The following is a 21,697-nucleotide window of genomic DNA, read 5'->3' on the forward strand; positions in this document are numbered from 1 at the left end:
GACATGTTCTATAATCGTGCGTTTTTCGCGCACTCACGCACCCATTGAAGTCAATGGGTGCGTGAAAACCACGCATGCTGCACGGAAGCACTTCCGTGCGAACTGCGTGATTCGCGCAAGAGCTGTCAAACTCCTGAATGTAAACAGAAAAGCACCACGTGCTTTTCTGTTTACAAACATCCAAACGGAGTGTCAAATTCGAGATGAGCGCACCGAACTTCACCGGGTTCGGCCGAACTCGTTTTGACCGAACCCGGCAAAAAATGTTCGGGTACGCGACGTTAGGAGACAGTCACTGCCCACGGTGCTGAAAGACTTAAACTGTTTCAGCACCATGGACAGTGACTTTCGATCACAATATACATATACGTGAAAAAAAAGTTCGGACTTACCGATAAGTCCCGGCTCCTTCCTCCAGTCCGACCTCCCGGGATGACAATTCAGGCCAAGTGACAGCTGCAGCCAATCACAGGCCAAGCACAGGCTGCAGCCAATCACAGGCTGCAGCGGTCTCATGGCCTGCCGCGTCATCCTGGGAGGTGGGGCCGGATGACAAGAGAGGGACGCGTCACCAAGGCAACGGCCGGGAGACCGGACTGGAGGAAGCAGGCAGTTCATGGTAAGTTTGAAAGTCTTTTTTTATTCACAGGTTGGTGTATATTGTGATCGGCATTCACTGTCGAGGGTGCTGAAAGAGTTACTGCCGATCAGTTAGCTCTTTCAGCACCTTGGACAGTGACGGGCGTCGACTAGCCTCATCTCTATGATGGCGGCTGCGTGAAAATCACGCAGCCGCGCATCATACACGGATGACACACGGAGCTGTCAAATGCCTTTTGCGCGCGCAAAACGCAGCGTTTTTTGCGCGCGCAAAACGCACACGCTCGTGTAAATCAGGCCTTATGATGAGGTGCCCAACCAATGGTTGTGTTTTTAATGAGACTTTTTTTATTCTAGCTATTTTTCTTATTTCACTACTATTGAGGGGAACCAGGAATGCAGTGTGTTATGAAGGCATGGGAATTTGGTATCAGCTGAGACCTGTTGGAAGACTTATCCTTCTTATCCCTCTTGTCTTGTCAGAGTGGTCACTTGGCTTTGTGTGTGGGATAGTGGCTTTCTCTTCTGAAAAATATATTATGATGTTTTGTTTAAAGATGGAAGTGGGCTTTGCCTATATATGAGGGAATGAATAACAAAACGTGTGCCTGTGAAATAGTGGTAAGGTATGACTCCTCCCTTGCAAATAGCCCCATTATATATGGGGAGAATGGTCGATTGAGCAAATAGAAGGTTACTGCCAGATACGACGGTTTGTCCTTGTTTAGGATATTGAAGCATATACAGGCGCACAGGTCAACCTATAAAATGGTAGTCTAAGGGTATGTTCACACAGCTTATTTACGAACGTAGTTCGGGCGCTTTACGACTCGATTTACGTCCGAAAATGCGCCTCGATAGCGTTGGCAAACATCTGCCCATTCATTAGAATGGGTCTTACGATGTTCTGTGCACACGGTCATTTTTTTTACACCCCGCTGTCAAAAGGCGGGGCGTAAAAAAGACGCCCGCGTCAAAGAAGTGCCTGTCACTTCTTCAGGCGTAAATGGAGCCGTTTTCCATGGACTCCATGGAAAACCAGCTCCATTTAACGTCCGTAATGGACGCAGCAAAAAGCACCTCAACATGCCATTACGGCTGAAATTACGGAGCTGTTTTCTCCCGAAAACAGCCCCGTAATTTCAGCCATTACGGACGCTGCCGTGTGAACATACCCTAAAGGTGTTGTGTGGGACCATGTATCCATGGCGAAGGCATAACAAGTTGGATGACTTTTTTCCTTTACAGTGTTAGATAATATCACTAGTAATGAATGTGATATACCGTATTTTTCGAACTATAAGACGCAGTTTTTAGCAAGAATAAATCTTGCTAAAAAGTCCCTGCGTCTTATAGTCGGCAGTCAGAGGACCGGGCTGTGCCAGACCCCCCTGACCGCGCTGTTCCTGGCCGTTTAACTAGTTAAATGCTACGGTCAATAGCGACCGGGTAATGTATAGGGGTTTTTCCATTAAGAACATTTATGCATATCCACATGATGTGGATCTGCCATAAATGTCAGAGAGATGAAGGTCCCACCTCTGGGACCCGCACCTATCTCTAGAACGGGGCGCCCTAAACCCCGTTTTAGCTTTTTGTGTTCTCCCAGCTACTTAATGATTACATGTCGAGTTATGGAAACCACGTAACTCGCTGACCTGCGCTGTTTCCACAACTCCCATAGAACTGAATAGTAGTTGCGTAAACAGCATAGTTTGCATGCTTCGCTGCTTCTGTAACTGCCATTCACTACTATAGGAGTTACGAAAACATCGTAGCTCAGCGAGTTACGCTGTTTCCGATACTCATCCATGTATTGCTGTGTATTGTACCAGCGATCTAACGATTGCTGGTTCAAGTCCCCTAGGGGAACTAATAAAACGTGTAAAAAAAAATAATAAAATTGGTATCGCTGCGTCCGCAAAAGTCCAAACTATTAGAATATACTATAATTTAACTCGCACAGTGAACGGCGTAAAACAAAATAATTTGAAACACCAGAATCGTTGTTTTTTGGTCACTTTAGCCCTAAAAATGTTTTAAATAAAAACTGTTAAAAAAATCGTATGTACCAAAAAATGGTGCAAATAAAAACGACAGCTCATCCCGCAAAAAATAAACCCTCACACCGTTCAATCGATAAAAATATATAAAAGTTATGGCTCTCAGAATGTGGTGAAACAGAACAAATTATTTTTTTAACAAATCGTTTTTTCTTTGTAAAAGTAGTAAAATATGAAATAATTTTTTCCTATTTTCTGTTGTCTAAAACCCGGGTGCTTCCTATTGTCAGGTGAGTCTTATAGTACGAAAAATACGGTATAACTCCCCACATAATATTAGGCATAGTCCCACTATAATTAATTACAGTTAAGATGGTTAGAATTAATTACACTGTGCCACTAACAAAACCAGGGGACCCTTTGAATAATATAGGTCACGTGAAATAAATTAAATCTGTCTCTAAAAATGGATAGAAAGTTTCTGGGATTCTGACAGGTTCTATGTCCGATTTGTAATAGGGACGCATGCGCACTGGGTTTGTGTTAGCGTCCTAGTTTGCTAAGCAACCTCACTTGCGAAGTGGGACGCTCGGTGTAGAGTGACTTAGTGGTGGCAGATGCCGTTTAGCCATGCGCACTTCTCTCTAAGTTGATTAGCAGGGGGCGCCGTGTCTATAGTAACTATTGGTGTTGGTCATGCAGTGTGTGGGAACAGACGCTGAACAGATGGTCTGCTTACTTTTAGACCTTCCTATACTGTATTCCGTGTGATCCCTATATTAAATAAGAATATATATGTTTCACTGATACTGTGGGGATATTTTATAAAGGTATAATGTTTATATATAATGGGGATTATAATATATTTATGATTATTTTGCATAGGAAATGATGTCACAGGCTATGTGATATATATTGTGTGCACTGACTCATTGTATTCATGCTTGATAAAGCACCTATTATAGTTGAAACGTTGCAAGTTTTTTATGTTTAGTGAATAAATACCAATACCCGAGTTTTACAGCTGTTCTCTTTTTTTTTTACTTCTCTAGTTTATACACCGCATGTGTCCACATAATGTTTTGGCTCAATCTAGAACCTTTCCCAAAGTCTTTCATGGTCGTGGGGGTCTGACTGTCAGGACGCCCATTGATCCGGAGAATGAAGGGAATTAACTTTTTTTTTAACTAGCAATTTTTTTTCAATATTAAATATTTCTTGAATTTTCGAAAATACAAAAGACAAGAAATCGCAATGTTAAGCGATTATACAGTATGCCTTACATAAACACAGGCTAATCAAAGCACAGCAAGGAAGTATTCAACAATGTAATGCTTAAATATAGAACTGGGAAAGCATGTTCGCATTGTACAAAGTAGGACTATTATAAAAATACAAACATTGAAATAAAATTCAATTTTTTTCTACCCAGAACAGAACATAGTCAAATGTCCGTATATGCTAGAAAGGAAAGAGTTAGTGGGAGAAGCCAAGCAGTTATATCGTCTAATGCCTCATGCACACGACCGTTGTGCCACTCGGGCCGTTTTTTACGGCATCCGAGTGGCACCCGATAGTCTTCACGGACCCATTCACTTTAGCGGGTGAAACGGGTCCGTGAAAAATGGTCTGAGTCTCAGATCCGAGGAAAGATGGAACATGTCATGTCTTTCCTCAGATCACTGACGGGGCCCGGATGGCACACACGGTCGTGTGCATGAGGTCTTCTAAAATGTCACAGTTTAATGTGTATGTGGGAGGCCAAGGGGCTAATAGCTCTATATGGTTATATCAATGCCACTATTACAAAGAAGGGAAAAGACAAAAAGACAAAGTTAATTATGTAACCTAAGAAATAGTAGCATGAATCCGGTAACCAGAGGTGCAGAGTTAACAGGTCAAGACCTTATAAGTTGTGGTCAAACGAGGGCTGTTATCAAGGATGAAGGGTGAAATCCAGGACATGTGGAAGGTACATATCTGGACCATGGTCCCCAGAGTAAAAGGATTTTAGGGAGTTGATGAGATCTTCGAGCAATGTTCCATTGAAAAGGAAATATTCACCTGATTAATAAGTTCATGGGTGAAAATAATGGTGCTCAATTTCCAAGACTTGGCTATAAGTAGGCGATCCACAATAATAATGTAACTAGCCACTACATGGGAGTGAAATTGGATATTGTGCATTTTAAGGAAGCATAAGGCCATGGCCGGGTCAGGTCAGATAGTACATGATGAAATACGGGAGATCATTTTGAATACTTTTAGCCAAAAAGAATGCACCTCTGTACATTGCCACCACATGTGGAAATATGAGCCCTTGCATCCGCATCCTCTCCTGCACAACTTAGAGTATGAAGGATTAGATTTCACAAGTTGTGAAGGAGTCTGATACCAGCACAACAACAGCTTTTGTGAGGCTTCCCAATGTTTGACCCCCCCTGGAGACCTTTTTAGTTCAAGAAAAAGCAGAATGCGAATCTTCTAAGGCCTCATGCACACTTCAGTTTTTTCCTTCAGGGTGCTATCTGTTTTTGTCACTGATAGCACCCTGAACCCATTCATTTCAATGGGTCCATGCACACTACAGGTTTTTTTTACAGTCCGTTGCTCCGTTCCGATCCAAAGTAGAGCATGTCCTACTTTGGTCCGGGATTCCGTGACCGTGAGGCCCATGCAAGTCAATGGGGCCGTCAAAAAAACTGAAGGCACACGGAAGGCATTCCGTGTGCCGTCCGTGTGTGACGGAGCCTTTGCCTAGCAACCGCCGGGCGGGCAGAAAAACATTAGAAAAAATATTACACTAATCGGCAGCCACTTGTCTCTATGAATAACTGATAGAGAAAAGAGGCTGCTGATTAAAAATAAAATAAAAAGCATTTCATACGTACCCGGTTGTTGTCTTGGTGACGAGTCCCTCTTCTTCCTCCGACCTTCTCTTGTGACACGGCAGCCTGTGATTGGCTGCAGAGGCCGCGGCAGCCTGTGATTGGCTGCAGAGGCGGTCACGTGGGATGAAGCGTCATCCCTGGAGGCCAGCCTTCTGACGTCATCCTGACGTGCGTGACCGCCACTACAGCCTGTGATTGGCTGCAGCGGCGACATGGATTGAACGTCATCGCTGGAGGCCGGACAGGAGGAATGCAAGTATGAACTTATTTTTTAATTTTTTTTTATTACATTAAAATTGTATTTTCTGCGCGCCGAGCATGGTACTGTCCAGGGTGCTGAAAGAGTTACCGCCGATCAGTGCAGCCCATTAACTCTTTCAGCATCCTGGACAGTACCATGCTCAGCGCACGGAAACGGAAACACGGAGTGCACACGGAAATCACACGGCCGCTAAAACAGGTTCACGGACCCGTCAAAAGCGCCCGTGAAAACGGTGATGTAAATGTGCATGAGGCCTAAAGAAAATGAGGACTGTAGTTCAATCTCCCATTTTTCATAATAAGAATATTTGCTGGCGAGAAGCGAGGAGTCCAGGGCATCATAAAATACAGATATACTTTTTTCTTATATGAAGGGTCAAAATAGAAGCGGTGAGCTACAGAAGGGAAATGGCCGTCTTGACATTTAAAGAAGCAAATAGGTGGCAAATGCATAAATATTTATAAAAATCTCTATTTGCAATCTATTATATAACCGATAAGGACGTGGTGTCCGAAGCTCACAGAGCTGCGCCCACAGCCCAACCGCCAGTTCGCTCCGCCCACAGCTAGAAGACTGAGGAAGGAGATGTGAGTGATTAGTGGCATAGCTATAATGCACATATAATACACAGTGTAATGCCCCCCATATGTACGGACCTAATAGAAAAATAATAACATACATACTTACCTATTCCCGTTCCCCCGCCGGGTGGAGGATCCTTCTCCTCCTCCGGTCTGTGCGATGTGAGTGACTTGGTGCAGACAGGCGCAATGCAGCTATGGGGGGGGGATTATAATGTGGAGGTAGCTATGGGGGGCATTATACTGTGTGGGGGAAGCTATGGGGGGCATTATACTGTGTGGGGGCAGCTATGGGGAGCATTTATATATATTAACAGACCACTGCATTCCTTTTGCTAGCAAACCCGTGTAACGGGTTTTCTATACTAGTAGAGTATACTTCCACTAATTCCGAAAAAGCTTATAGAGTAAGATCTTTAAATAACAAATGTATGTGGGAGAATCACAAGGATATCCAGTTGTCCATTGTCCATTGATATGCTCGGTAGTTCTAAAATAAAATAGTAAATATTGCAAGGGGAAATTCCTAAGTGGCGTGAGAGCATGTTGGGGAAGTTGGGAGGAGTATGTTTTCCAGGTATTCAGGGAAGGTTTTGGAAAGCTTTTCGGATTAACACTTAGTAGTGACATGAGCGGGCGATCTGCTAGGGCCTGTTCGATATAGAGCTTTTGGCGATGGGGAACACCAAAATTTCAATTGATCTAAGGTGGTCGCCCAGTAATATCTCTGGACATCCGGCACTCCCATACATCCCGGTTTCCAGTGTCTAAACATAGTGTGCATCCGTATTCTGAGTTTTTTGTGTGCCCAAATAAAGTAATTTAGGATTCTCTGAAGATCTTTCAAGTACGATTTGGGAGGGGAATTATCACCGTGTGAAAGAGGTAGAGAATAGTGGGCAGGATCATCATTTTGATGATCACAATGCTTCCTGCCCAGGATGTGCAAGCATGGGAGTATAAGATTAACAATTGGGGAATGCTAAGTAAAAGGGGAGTGAAATTATGTTTAAAAAAAATGAGTAGAATTAGTAAGGGAAATACCGAAGTATGAAATCTTTAGTGGGTTCCATTGGAAGGGGAAAGAGCGCTGAACTTTAGCCTGGACATCCAAAGAAGTCCCACATTCAACAAATCTGATTTATTACAATAACGTTATAATAAGATACGTCTCCAAATCAGTTTTTTAACTTCCGCAAGGGAGGATAAGGGATCTGATAGGGAGAGTATCACTTCGTCCGCATAAAGGCCAATTTTATATTGGGCACGGCCAACTTGAATTCCTTGTATGGAAGTGTTCTGTCTAATAGCCACAGCTAGTGGCTCCATTACCATAGCTAATATCAAGGGTGATAATTGGAATCCTTGACGAGTGCCATTAGTTATAAAGAATGGGGTAGATAAGAAGATAACTGCATCTAAATATCCAGGGCAAGGAGCACGGAAGGCACTTGACGGGTCTTAGCCCAATGAATCAGGTTATTGAAGCATCTGGTGCCTGTCTGCCAGCAATAAATCCCACTTGATCTTCGTGTATGAGATTAGGAAGTAAAGTAACTAATCTATTGGACAGCACTTTGGCATAGATTTTTATATCCACATTCAGAAGTGAAATTGGTATGAAGTTGGCAGGAGAGTCAGACGACTTCCCTGGTTTCGGGAGGGTGACTACCGTGGCATATCACATCGCCTCCGGGAAAGAACCTACAATTGTAGCCTTATTAAATACCTCAGCTAATTTTGGAACTAGTACATTTGAGTATTTTTTTATAGTAAAAATTAGTAAACCCGTCTGGTCCTGGAGCTTTACCCTGTTTTAGCCCTTTTATAGCCTGAGATACTTCCGATTCAGTAAAGGGCAATGTTAGATTAAAGCATTCCTCCTTTGAAAGGGAAGGGAGATTCAGGCCTCCCAGGAAACTATCAATTTCCAGAGAGGACGGCTGGTTAGTCTCTTCATCCTCAAGATTATATAGACTATGGTATGCAATGTTAAATACTTTTGTGTCAAAAAAGACAAAAGTATAATAGGTATGATACCTTTATTGGCTAACCATAAAAGTTCTATATGCAAGCTTTCAGAGCACAGAGGCCCCTTCTTCATTCCTAAACTGTTCACTAATTTCCTGGGGATGGGTAACACTGTTGCCGCATTAGAAATGCGGTTCTTTGCTTACCATTCTTTTTTTTTTTATAATCTTAGCTAAAAGTGTGCCCAGTCTATTACCATTAAGATAAAAACCAAACTGTATAGATTTAAATAGCGCCATATGACGGGACATAAGAACATTTTGGAGCTGGTCTCTGAGGACTTTGATTCGTTGGGAGTTATCCTGGTTCACCTGTTTGTTATTAAGAGATTCCAAAGTATATAGTTGGGCGAGAATATCATTGGAGGTTTTTTCCTTATGTTTTTTTTAGTCTGGAGGTGGCCTGAATCTCCATTCCCCTCTCGTATGCTTTATGGGCATTCCATAGTGAGAAACCGTTATCAGAGGAGGGAGAGTTCACGTCAAAATAAGTTTGAAGATGGGTAGTCAGGGGATGATTTAACACCAGATCATTCGATTTCCAGGACGAGAAGGGAAGTGACGGTGACTGATCTAAGCTATCCAGAGAGATGGGAGCGTCGTCAGACCACAATATATTCCCAATAGAGGATGCAGAGATGTATCGTAGGCTGAGCTTACTTACTAAAAACATGTCAGTCCTGGAGTAAGCCTTACATGGAGCAGAGAAATATGTGAAATCGCGTTCACTGCCATGTTGGCAGTGCTGAACATCATATAATTCCTCCATATGCATTGTATGGTGTAAATTAGAGCGAGGTCTGTTCATGTTGGAGGAGTCAATAGCATGGTGCATGACCTCATTAAAGTCACCACCAATAATTAGTAACCCCTTTGCAGCCTTCTGTATTTTGCAGAGTATTTTATGAAATGCCCTGAGCTGATGGGAATTAGCAGCCAGATGAATTCTGAAGTATTCAGGGATATACTTTCTACTCCGATTCAACCAAATGCAGCAAGGTTGACTGGACGTCGCTTCACAATACAGATGGACAATGACCCAAAACATTCTGCGAAGGAAACCCAGGAGTTTAAGGCAAAAAAGTGGAATATTCTGAAACGACCAAGTCAATCACCAGATCTCATCCTGATCGAGCATGCATTTCACTTGCTTAAGACAAAACTTAAGTCAGAAAGACCCACAAACCAGCAACAACTGAAGACTGCTGCAGTAAAGGCCTGGCAAAGCATCGCAAAGGAGGAAACCCAGCATTTGGTGATGTCCATGGGTTCCAGACTTCAGGCAGTCATTGCCTGCAAAGGATTCTCTACAAAGTATTTAAAAAAAACTGTTTTATTTTTGGTAATGTTAATTTGTCCAATTTACTTTTGAGCCCCTGAAATGAGGAGGCTGTGTAGAAAAATGATTGCAGTTCCTGAACGTTTCACAGGATATTTTTGTTCAACCCCTTGAATTAAACTTGAAAGTCTACACTTCTAACATCTCAGTTGTTTCATTTCAAATTCAATGTGGTGGCATGCAAAGCCAAAATAATGAAGATTGTGTCACTGTCCAAATAATTCTGGACCTAACCGTATATGAGGATTTGTTTTTGCGGGACAAGTTGTATTACTTAATAGCACCATTTTGGGGAACATATGTCTAAGCAATTACGACTTTCATTTGGGGGAAAGGTAATGGGGGGGAAAAAAAAGCACATTTTTTTCTTCTATAGTTTCCCATGTGGTATAAGTAAGGTGTCAACTTTATTCTGTGGGTCATTACAGGGATACCAAATAGGTAAAGTTTTTTGTTTTTTATGTATGATAATTTTTTTTCATAGAATGCTATTTTCATGGCAAAAATGTTTGTTTTATTTGTCATTCTTTTTTTTAACAACTTTATAAAAAAAAAATCCTTCTTTGCTTTATGACATCAGGTAGGCCTCAAAGACGTGAGATTGTTACCTGATCCCGCTGAACTCTTGTCAACAAAAATGTCATGTCTACAGTTAGCTTCAGATTTTTACCTCAATCACAACCACGATAAACGATATAATACTCTTTAAATATAGCATGACCACAAAGTAGCCATGGCTTAAATTTGTTATTTGTCCTTAAAATGCGTTTTCTAACACATTCCCTGAGGTTGTTATGTCACCATCATCCAGTGATAGAAAAGTGGTTTAAACTAGCTGAAATACTTCTGAAATCTAACACTGGTTTATCAGTGAAGCTTTGCCATCCAACTTGTTTATGCTGGTTGGCAAAGCACGGGATTACACTGTTCATACTTAGTTCAGCCAGTCACATAGTGAGAGCAAAATCAATGTGCAGTTCAGAGTCACGTACGCTAGAATTATATGTCATGTACAATTATATTTTCTCACTGCTTGAGTCTTTATTTATAAGGATGGTTATGGCGTGGTCACAGGAAACCTGGGATGAAATTACAACCCCCATGTTTGCTCCTGACAATAAATATCACTGTAACGGAGGACTACCTAATAAAACAAATTAAAATCCTCATCCGGAAAGAGGACAGTGACCGCTACAGATAGGTCTCACCATGAACCATCTCCTAAGCGACAAAAAAAAAGTGAGGCCAAATTCAACCGGTGCTATACAAAATTCTAACTATCAACGGAATTCACTGCAATCCCCATGTCAGTAAAAATTCTGTATCCCCAGCATATTCCTTGGTATTTTGTTTAAAAAAAAAAAAGAAATATTAATCCCCCCCAAAAAAATATTAAGGAATTTATTATACTTTGCGCCAGAAAGCTGGCATAAATTATAGTGGAGATCTACACCAGCTCCTTGCTGGCGTAGATTTCACTCTGTGGGACATAGCAAGGTAGAGAGGGCTCCGTACTTTGACCCCCCAATTAAATAAAAAAAGATCAGCTCGTCTCTTCTCCCCTCTGGTTCCCATCAAAATGATGCGGCTCATACAACATACTGACGCAGGGCAGTATCGGGACGTTGTATGCGATGAAAAACTGATGACGTTGAAGTGCTGCGTCGTACATAAGGCCTTGCTTGGCGTCAGGACCTTGTATGAGCTACAGAATGCTGAGGGGAGAAGTGGTGAGATGAGTATGTGTTTTTTTTTTTAAATTTCATAGCCAATGGTAGGAAGGAATGTATGGCACATGGCCAGGTTAGCCAACCGTCCATAAATTTACGGCAGTCCAAAAAACCCAGTTTTTTTTTTCTACCATCCGTAGTGTCTGGCAGACATAAACACTGTCCGTGTTTTTGTTGTTTTCCCCCGAAAGTTTCCACTGTGCATGCGCCAAAATGGACATGCGTAGTGCAAACAAAACAGGGGAAGCAGCGGTCGCGGCCCATGGTGAGGGATCAGGTTGGTTCGCCCCTGTTCTCCCGAACCAGATGTTAAAATTACAGCTGGTTCAGAGAACCAGGGTGAAGCAGGACCCAGAACCGCTTCCCTGCACTTAATTGTATCCGCGATCTTAGAACGTGGATACAATTAATTAGCCTAGCGCTGCCTGGCGAGGCACAGGAATTATCAGTCCCGTGCCTCTCCATTGGGCACTTTAGCAATGATGCAGTCAGCTTGATGATGTCATCGTCCTGAATGCATCGTTCCGCTGAATGAGGCCCGGTCTGTGACCAGGCCTGCGTCGCTGGAGGACAGTGCAGGAACAGGGACGGGTGAGCATGTAATATTTTTGTGTTTTTTCAGTAGGCAGCGTTGGGGGCACTATCTACAGGGGACTCTTTGGGGGACACTATCTACAGGGGGCCGTATTTACATGGGACTATAGGGGGCACTATCTACAGGGGGCGTTGTGAATAGAAGTGTATGATGCTGACATATGATGCTGACAAACACTTCTATTCAACACGCCCAGATGTTACAAACACAATACACGCCCAGTTGGAAATAAGAGAAAACATGCCCAGTTGTCCATTAGAAAGGCTCATTTGCATAAATATAAAATTGCTCATAACTTGGCCAAAAATGATCGTTGTTAAAAAAAACAAAAAACGTTACTGTTATCTACATTGCAGCGCCGATCACATGCAATAGGAGATAGGGATTTGATAATCTGGTGACAGAGCCTCTTTAACTCTTGATTTTGTAATGTGTCCATAAAAATGTTGGTGTGTCTGTGATTTTTAGCTAAGCAGTCCAGAAATGACTGAAGTGGAGGTTGGCAACCCTGCGCACGGCCAGCCAGAATCTGTGACACATTTATTAAGAGGCATACTCCAACTTTTCTTTGTATTAAGACTGGCGTATAAAACGCAAGTCTTAGGCCTCATGCACACGACCGTGTTTTTGCGTCCGCAATTCCACCGCAAATCCACGGGTTAATTGCGGACCCATTCATTTCTATGTGGCCATACCCACTATCCGTGTTTTCACGGCTCTCCGCATGTCCGCACATCCGTGCCGCAGAAACTCCGGACATGTCTTATTACGGTCCGCAAATGCGCTGCGGACATGCCAATAGAAGTCAATGGGCCCGTGGAAATTGCGGATGCACCTCCGTGTGTCATCCGCAGTTTGCGGATTTGCGGAAATGTTGCTAGGCGACGACCGGGAATGAGTTCTGTTGTCATCCTGTTTTACCTAGGCTTTTTTTTTTTCATCCGCATTTTGCGGATTACATACGGATGAACTGCGGATTACATACGGATGAACTGCGGATGACATTCCACGGAACACGGTCCTGGAATTTGCGGACCAGAAAAACACCACGGTCGTGTGCATGAGGCCTTAAAGGGGAATACTGAATTTAGACACTTATGGCATATCCACCGGATATGCTATAAATTTTTGATCTACGCACCTATAACGAACATAGGTCATCCAACCCCTGTTTTGCCTGGTGCGGGGGGGGCCACAGTCCAGGATAGGACTAGTGGTGAGGGCCCAGCATGCAAAATCTGCGCTGTGTCAACAAGGCCTTACGGTATGTTACCAGAGGCCGGATACGCTGCAGAAACTTTGCAGAAACGCTGATTTTCTGCAACAGAAAGCCTGCAGCGGAATTTTGGAAATCCGCAGGTAAATCAGTCACAAAAATCTGCAGCAAATACTGAGTTTTGTGCAGCGCATACTGCTGCAGAAATGCAATGTAGATGCTAAAATCATTGCAGATTTTTTGCAGCAGTTTTACCAGCTGACTTAGTGTGAAGCATTGATTGTAGAAAACGTTATTTGCAAAAACCGCAGCAAAACTCAACTTTTGTATTTTAGTGCAGCATTTATGCTCCTTATTGAATTCTATCTCCCAAACACTCCGCATCTCCACTCCGAGTACGCAGCATAAATTGACATGCTGCCGATTTGAAAGCTGCACCACAGAACTATTTCCATGTGACTTTTCTGCATATTTTTTCCGCAGCATGTGGCTGAGATTTGCTAAAATCTCATTCACTTTGCTGCTAGTGTAAATGCTGCACATTTTCCGCACAGTATTCCATTGCAGAAATTCCTTTCTGTGACTGAAAATCAGTTTTATTCATCTGAATGGGGTTCTTTCTACAGCGAGCACAAAATCTGCAACAAATTGGGCCCTAGTACATCCCTAGAGAAATGTCCTATGAACAGCAGAGTAATGGTCCCTAATGTGGACGCTCCGCTCTGGAACCTCCTGCAATGCTCCGGTCCACCCTGCAGTGTATTTTCACAGATCCCAGCCATTAGAGCAGGAACACAGCTGTCTTTAGACACTATGCCGGGCTTAGGACTCCTGGCGCTGTGTCAGAAGTACCCTAAATAACCACTCTAGAAAGGGGTTAAAAAGGAGTAAGATTTTGCAATTATTTTTTTTACGCCATGCGCCGTGCGGTATAAATGTCTTAGCTTTATTTGATCAGTCCTTACGATTGTGGCAATAAACAAATAAGTGTATTTTTTTTTATGTTTTAGTATCTTTTCACAATAAAAACATATTTTATGAAATAGTCATTTGTCTGTCGCCGCATTCTTACTTTTTTAAGGAAGATTGATGAGGGTTTTTTGCAGGACAAGTTTTAGTTTTTATTGGCAGCGTTTGGGGTGCATAGAGCTTCTTGAATGACTCATTACATTGTTGGAGGTGAATGGGAAAAAAACTAAATCCGCCATAGTTTTTTTTTATATGACATTCACTGTGAAGTATAAATGAGTTACCTTTATTATACAGGTCTTTACCGTTGTGGCAATACCTTTTATAGTTATTATTTTTTTTCTTTTTATACTTTACTCTTTTTACTGAATCGGGGGTACCGGATGGGCTGAGATACGGAACCTTAGCTGCCATGGTTGAACAGCCCCTGAGCCCGCACCATCACTGCACTGTAATAATATGACGGTTAGCGAGGTGCAATATACAGTATTACTAGAATGCATAGGTATTTGCCTCGTAATTTTGCAGCATAAACTAAGCAAATACACCACGTGTGACTGCACCCTTAGGCCGGGTTCCCACGTAGCGTTGCCGCTGCGGAATTTCCGCAATGGAGTTCTATGCGGAAATTCCACAGCATTTACAGCAGCAGTAAAGTAGCCGAAAAAAACCGCAGCGTAAATGTTAATAAATTTACCTGCAGTGCGGAATTTAAATCAGCAGCATTTCAATGTATGCTGCGTTTTTGTTGATTTTCTGTTGCGGGTTTTCTCCATTTTTAATTCAATGGGGATGCAAAACCCGCAACATAAAGCCAAGTGTTGCGACTTTTTTTTTTTTTCCTTGAGTTGCGTTTTTTGCGGCGGAATCGCTGCAATTGCGCCGCAAAAATCGCAACTCAAGAGAAAAAAAATCATACTTACCCAGAACTCTCTCCTCCTTCCTACAGTCCGGCCTCCTGGGATGACGTTTCATCCCATGTGACCGCTGCAGCCAATCACAGGCTTCAGCGTCACAAGGCCTGCAACGTCATCTCAGGAGGCCGGACTACGCCCAGAAAAGAGGGAGCTGGTAAGTATGAACATCCCCCACCCCCCCACGGTAATTCCGTTAGAAAAACTGCACCACAATAGTGTGGTTTCTCAGACGGGAGGTGCTGTGTGTTCCAGGTCGGATACGCTGCGCAGTTTTCACGCAGCGTATCCAATACGTGGAAACCTTAGGTGCCATGTGACTTTTTTCACAGCTGTATTTATGGCTTTTGCCAGTCTTCTGTGACTTTAAATATTTTATTTTGCAAAGTAAAAAAAAAAAATCATCTTCTGAAATCTGTCCTTGTTTTTGGCAAAATCCATATAGAGGGATCACAGACCACATCCATATAGAAAAACTCCATAATCGAGGGGAGAATAGAGTAGTTCTTCTGTTCTTTATAGCTAGACAGAGCACTCGGTGTACAGGAGTGCTCATGTCTGATCATTATCCTGGGTAGTGCAACTACACTATATGAATTGCCCTTCCCCTGGGGGCTGCACATCAGGCAAATGAGATCCTCCTAAATCCCACCCTTGGACTAAATTGAAAAGCACATTTTGTAAAGAAGTTGTTCTTTTCAGCTACAGCTTCATGTACTGCCTGAAGTACTTGCAATCCCATTTACAGTGCCAATATTTCACTCCTAGCACAGGAACTCAAATTCCTCCTGCTCTTTTACCTAGATCACTTTCAGGAGTGATTAAGGCAATACATATATATATTATTAGTAAGGCACAGAATTCACATTTAGTTCAAATTTATTTTATTACAGTAACTCCTCCATAAACTTACCCTTCTTGCTCGAGTCAGGTCCTCTTCAGCTCCAGGCAAAGCGATTTGGTCCTGATGACGTTTAGTGTCAGGACATTGGATGCGCGGTACAAATAACGTCCTGACTCTGAATGGCATCGGGACCCAGTGCCCTGGCCGGAGCTGAAGAGGACCTGACTCAGGAGCAAGGAGGGTAAGTACATGAACGCTGTCTGCTAAGGCCACTGTATTTAAGCCTCTCGTGTGATACTGCCTGCTGAGCCGCTGTATCTAAGCCTCTCGTGTGATATTGCCTGCTGAGCCGCTGTATCTAAGCCTCTCGTGTGATCCTGTCTAGTGAGTGCCCTGTCCATGAACCTTTTAGTTACTCCCCAGGTATGCGCCCATAGCAGTCTATAAAAGTGGTGTGATAACTGCTTTAACGTTTCATTTTCACCATAGCAGGGGCTTATTTGCATTGCTGCTGTCCTCGTGTGTGAGCACTTTTTAGGCACCGGGTGGTCAGACAGTCACCATGATAACTAACATAAGACACCATAAACCCCTCCTGAAATGTAGATGAGGTTAGTAGGGGTATTTCCATCTTCAAAATGTATGGCATTGCACCTCTAGGACCCTCACCTATCGGGTAAATAGGGGTCCCGTGACCTCCATTTGCTGATTCATGCCAGCCGCTTTTCCTAAAGAAGTCAATGAAAAGGAGGTTGTGCTTGCCCATGCATTGAATTTTACGGTGACCGCGCCTGGAGTGAATTAAGGGGTCACAGGATCCCCATTCTCCCAAGAGGTGAGGGTCCCAGAGGAGGGACCCATGCATATTACACATTAATGACATATCCTGTGGCTATGCCTAAACGTTTGTGAGTTAACATTGTTCTTAAATCAATTAAAGGGGTATTGCAGACTATTCCACTGGATAGGTGATGAATGCTAGATCGGTGGGGGTCTGACCGCAGGAACACCTAATGTTCGACAGGACGTGGAGCCTTGGTCCTCCGCTCTTTTCAGTCGCAAGATGGTGGCTAGGAGGAGTTTGAATGGAGTGGAGGTCAGTTCCAGTAGATAGGTGAAAATGCTATAGGCTGGAATACCCCTTTAAAGTGGTTTTCACACAATAAACATTTATGGCATATTAATTTGATGTTCTTATGAGTGCCTGGTTCCCATTCCTGATGGATAATTACTGGTACATGCACGGTCACTCTTTATTGAGGTCTATGAGACATATACGGAAACATTAAGATACCAATACAAAGGGTGAAATTAGCAACAATTCCGCAAAACAAAATCTGCATGTAAAACGTGGATTTTGCGACAGATTAGCTGCAGACAAATCCGTGTGGTAAATTTACTCCACATGTGAATCCACACTTAGGGTATGTGCACACGGCAGCGTCCGATACGGCTGAAATTACAGAGCTGTTTTCAGGAGAAAACAGCGCCATAATTTCAGACGTAATTGCTCGTACTCGCATTTTGCGAGGCGTCTTTGACGGCCGTATATTTGAGCTGTTCTTCATTGAATTCAATGAAAAACGGCTCAAATTACGTCCAAAGAAGTGTCCTGCACTTCTTTGACGAGGCAGTCATTTTACGCATCGTCTTTTGACAGCTGTCAAACGACGACGCGTAAATGACAGGTCGTCGGCACAGTACGTCGGCAAACCCATTCAAATGAATGGGCAGATGTTTGCTGACGTATTGGAGCCGTATTTTCAGGTGTAAATCGAGGCATAATACGTCTCTTTTACGCCTGAAAATAGGTTGTGTGAACCCAGCCTTAGGGTAAGGCCACATGGTGCGTTGTTGATGCGGTTTTGTTGCGTTTGAAAACTGCATGTGTTTTTTGTCCCTGTAATGCTGCAGTTCTGTTGCGTTTTTAAAGGAAATAATTGATGGACATAGTTTTTCACCCGTGTTGGTTTGTTAGGCGCTTCCTGTATATAGTTCATTACAAGGCATTGCAGAACTGTTAGCAAAAACGAAGCAGTTCAGCAACAACATTGGCAGCGCGGTCATTAACTGCATGCGGTCGGACATTATGAAGATGTAGTTAACTGTACAAAAAACACATTGTAATATAATAGCAGCAGTCCGTCCATAACAAACATTTCACCATTGACTTCTATTGAAAATGATTTGCTGCGTTTTAAAAACGCAACATAAATGCAACGTGGCCGCACCGTGTGGCCGCACCCTTAATGCAGCATGTTTGACTATAGACCACTGCACTGTATAATGCCTGGCCAGGTCCACTAGTAGCATTATCTGCAATAAAATAGTCTAAGAAATACATGGGGAAATACATATTGGAATTAGTAACACTCATTAATTAATGTAATATTTATTTTAAAAGAACAATTAATAATGTCACGTTTTCGGCAGACACTGCGAGCTGCATCAGGTCCAAAATATCCAGGCAGGTGTTTTTAATCTGAGGCATTTGTATTTATTTACACACCTATATATGTGACTATACGGAAATAGAAAAAGAACCTGCACAAATGACGGACACCCCGCCGGAACCCATTGTAAGTCAATGGGGTCTGTCAGGCACTGGTGGTATCCATCATAAGGCAGATCCAGCAGACCATTAGGGCCTCCATTATGAACGGAAGCCACAACGTAAGTGTGAACATAGCGTAAAACACATGACTGGAAAAAAAAACCGTGTAATCTGAGACAGTTCTCATAATTTCAAATATTCTCACGCCAACATCCAATCCAATGACAGATAAATAGATATATTCTCTGTAAGTACATGCATACATATGTCATATAGGGATCACTGTTTTACCAAACACCTGGCTCTTGAAATATTGAAATATTCCAGATTCTAGACTACAACATTGAGGCGGCCTATATAGCTTGAGGATGATTTAAAAACACACATAGATATATATATATATATATATATATACATATATATCTATCTCCCATATTCTAATGCGCTCCCGCACGCATCCAGCCGCCAAGCATCCAGTTACCTCCTCCACCTACGAAATCAATTCGTATTCCAATCTGCTCTCCTAAACCTCCTATTGCATTTCAAGGGAAGGGGCATTTTTCTAATAAATAAGCTACGAATGAACAGATAAGCAACAAGTTAACAATATTTCCAGATGCACTTTATATACAGATATCAACACAATACATAAAGTAAATAAAATAGGAGAAAACACAACATGTCATAAACCACCTTTTTTTTGTGACTCCAAACTGATCGGCAACTGATGCTTGAAATTTTCTACCCCATAAGGCTGGGTTCATACTGTGCGTTTTTTGTTGTTTGTTTTAGTCACGTCTCTCAATGGGATTTCATCAAGCAAAACATCATAAAATGCACGGTGTAAATCAAACAAAACAAAAAAGGAAACAAAAACGCACCGCGTGTATTCAGGAGGGGAGAAAGCCTGACCTGTTTAATTGAACGTCAATGGTAACAAAGTGAAGAACTGATATGTAAACTGCGGCCATATCCTGCATCAGTTCTCCAATCCAACATTCATTTCTTCTTTTTTTTACAGAACCCATAGACCGAAAAAGCATCCTGAAAAAACGGATCCTTCCAGACTGAACTCATGCAAACTTCTAGCAATAAATACAAATCATTGGACTGATTTTTCTTTTTTTTTTACATAAAGAAAACTGTTAGTGTGAACTTAGCCGTGCTTTGTTCACACTAGACTCGCTACATCAGGCGTGTGTTAGTATGAATAAAAAACGAAAGCGACGTAGATACAAAATTGTGCGGACGGCTGTCAAAAGTGCGTCTCTATGGCATAAATTCGACGGGTACATGCCACCTTTTTTTTTTTAAGAGTGCAAACCACAAAAAAGTATACATTAATGTGTAAATGATATTTTTTTTTTTTGCAATGGAAGTTTTTGGCAAACAGACCCAAGCATATAGGTATATACAAGTACATTTGCGTAGTATACCAGTTTGCATTTTTTTTTTTGTAAATAAACAAACATATATCTGATTCAGGGAAAAATATAAATAAATAGAAGACCATAGTATACATGTGGCAAGGTTTGGCATACGGGCACAAAACCATTGACCAGGCAATGTTGCTCTCTGGTAGGGTCCATTATTGAGGTGCTGAAAGAGAGTGCACCCTGAATGTCCAGTCACTGTCCACCAGATTGTCACCATAGCCATCAATGACCTGGACAGCGCCATTCCCTGGTCAGTAGTAGTTCATTCCTAAACTGAAAAGGTGGCAGGGACCTCAGGATGTGGGAAACCAAACACACAAAACACAGGCAAAATGAAAGTGACAGTGTCATGAGAGGGCGGGAGGGGACAGCCAGGTCCACCAGCAATCACCTGATAAAGCCAGGACCACACACCCATATTCTGCTCTCCTCATACACCACGGTCCATACACTCACATCCTAATCCACAGTGTGACACCCAGAGTCACGTGCGGCCAACGTGCCCCTCACAGGACACACGAATGTATGAGACACAAAGTTTGTTGTTGTTTTTTTTGTTTTTGTTTTTTTTCCCTTACCAGGAGAGGTGCCAGTACTCGTGTGTGAGATCCTCCCCGGCAGCCTCCAGCTTTGTAGCTCCTTCCTATAACAGGAGGGGAGGGAGAGGGCTGTGGTGCTGTACAGCAGGGTGAAGGGGACTTGTAATTCCTCACAGAGCAGCAGCGAGCTCCCCCCAATCCGCAGTGCAAATAGATATGTGTCTGGTATCAGCCCCCCGTACTCCTGTCTGCAGAGAGGCTTGTGGGGGTAGAGCACTTCCCACCCCCTCCCAGAATAAAACCCCTTTTTGTGTGTGACTGTGTATATGTGTGTGTAGCAGGAGTCCCTTTGTTCTATAATCCCAGTAAGATTGAAAGCCATTCGCCCTGTCTCTAATCCCAGCCCTGCTCAACAACAACATCTATTGGCTGTAATTTACATACAGGATTAACAAACCAGCTTCAAGGAGGAAAGAGGAAAAAACCAGAGAAGACAGAAAGAAGAAAGGGGATAGGTGGAGTGAGATTGTGCTGCTATTCCCCTCACACCATTAGTATTATTAACCTGCACTAGGGTGAGGGTGAGGACTGGGCTCCCTGCTGGCACACAGCGTGAGACTGGCACAGAAATGCGGTTATTTTAATACACTCAGGGCTGTGCCTGGCAGACTGGGTACATGGAGGGTGTGTTTCCAGATTACAGATTAGTGGGCAGGGTTATACCAGGAGAAAACTGCAGCTACTGTACAACTAGTCCTGCAAATCACTCCTAATCCTATACCCATTGCTCGGATTACAAAGTACCTCATGAAAATGTTCTTAACTTCTTATTATTTACAACTTAATTTCTTATTATTCTGCTCTCTGACAATGTATCGTAAGAATTACAATATATAAACAAAAAAATTGTCATATAATTTGTGGCAAATTGTGCTAAATTTATCTACATGCCACACAGTACATAATAAAATTGGCATCTACGTACTAGACACCGTTATGCCACTTCATGGCTGGCGTATAACTATCTTTTGAAAAGTCACAGCAATTTATCATTCTATGATAACTGATGACAAAAAGATGATGAAACCCATCAAAAAAAGAGGGAGATAAAGCAGGGATGGGATCCAAATTTTTAACAACTCTGTTTTGCCAACAAAAACATATGCACAGGGGGGGAGAGGTCGCGGTGTATCT

The 21,697-nt window shown here is 42.6% G+C and overlaps 1 protein-coding gene across 1 annotated transcript in view; it reads right to left on the reverse strand.

The window, feature by feature from the left end:
* GTF2IRD1 (GTF2I repeat domain containing 1) overlaps positions 1 to 20,932 on the reverse strand; it is a 112,057-nt gene extending 91,125 nt beyond the window's left edge. The window contains exon 1 of the mRNA XM_075852875.1: positions 20,543 to 20,932. The gene's annotated coding sequence lies outside the window, so the exon portion shown is untranslated. The remainder of the gene's footprint in view (positions 1 to 20,542) is intronic.
* Positions 20,933 to 21,697: the final 765 nt, after the last annotated feature.

This window comes from Rhinoderma darwinii, chromosome 2 (assembly GCF_050947455.1).
Source record: "Rhinoderma darwinii isolate aRhiDar2 chromosome 2, aRhiDar2.hap1, whole genome shotgun sequence".
Lineage (NCBI taxonomy): Eukaryota > Metazoa > Chordata > Amphibia > Anura > Rhinodermatidae > Rhinoderma > Rhinoderma darwinii.